General features: G+C 30.7%; 1 protein-coding gene across 1 annotated transcript in view; it reads left to right on the top strand.

Moving 5' to 3' along the window:
* The window catches only part of LOC107095820 (ribosomal protein S6 kinase alpha-5-like), a 36786-nt gene that overhangs the window by 22453 nt on the left and 13599 nt on the right, over positions 1–734 (top strand). The window lies entirely within an intron of this gene.

Genomic DNA, 734 nt, shown 5'->3' with positions numbered 1-734 from the left:
GAAGATTATAAAGGACAAAAAACAAATAAGGTAAATATTACGAAGGCAAATAAATAAAGAAGAAAGTTCATGGCTGTATATACATTTATGTCTCACTGTATAATTTAATTTCTACTTACATTTATTTGTTTATTGTATTTTTGGTGGCAATTAATTGTATGCTTATTTATTTATTGAGCATTTATTTATTTCTGTATTTATTTTTAAATATGGCAGGCTTGGTCCTCCATATCATTGGTTTCTGATACACAAAATGCAAAAAACCGTCAAATTGATCGTATCACTTTTTGTCTGCTGCATCTTCCTGTATGGTTTCTTGCAAAATCCAAATCACAAGCCTTAAGGAGTTCTTTCAACCCTTGCTCCTTTTACAACACTCTTTAAAATAGATTTTTAAGTAGAAGACCATATGTGCTGTTTTAGAGGTTTAAAGCTACTTACCCTTTAAACTTTTTCATCTGACCTGTGTTCCTTTGTTTTTACAGTTTTGTTTTAATAAACAAAAATAAAACAATCATTAGGTGGTACTTTGCATTGCTTTGTCACATGATATACCATAAATATTCATAAAGGTTTGTGGATGCAATATGACAAAAATGGCGATTTTTGCAAGGCTCTATAGAAAGATTGAGTTAATACTTCTTAACCAAATTATTCCAGTTTGTCTTAAGATGATGTACCATTCTGCTTAAGGTCACTAGTAGGGGTGTAAATCACATCCATCATGGCGATTC

The sequence above is a fragment of the Cyprinodon variegatus genome, unplaced genomic scaffold (genome assembly GCF_000732505.1).
Source record: "Cyprinodon variegatus isolate N-32 unplaced genomic scaffold, C_variegatus-1.0 Scaffold576, whole genome shotgun sequence".
NCBI lineage: Eukaryota > Metazoa > Chordata > Actinopteri > Cyprinodontiformes > Cyprinodontidae > Cyprinodon > Cyprinodon variegatus.
The sequence above is the reverse complement of the archived record's forward strand: the minus strand, read 5'-3'. Positions and strand labels throughout refer to the sequence as shown.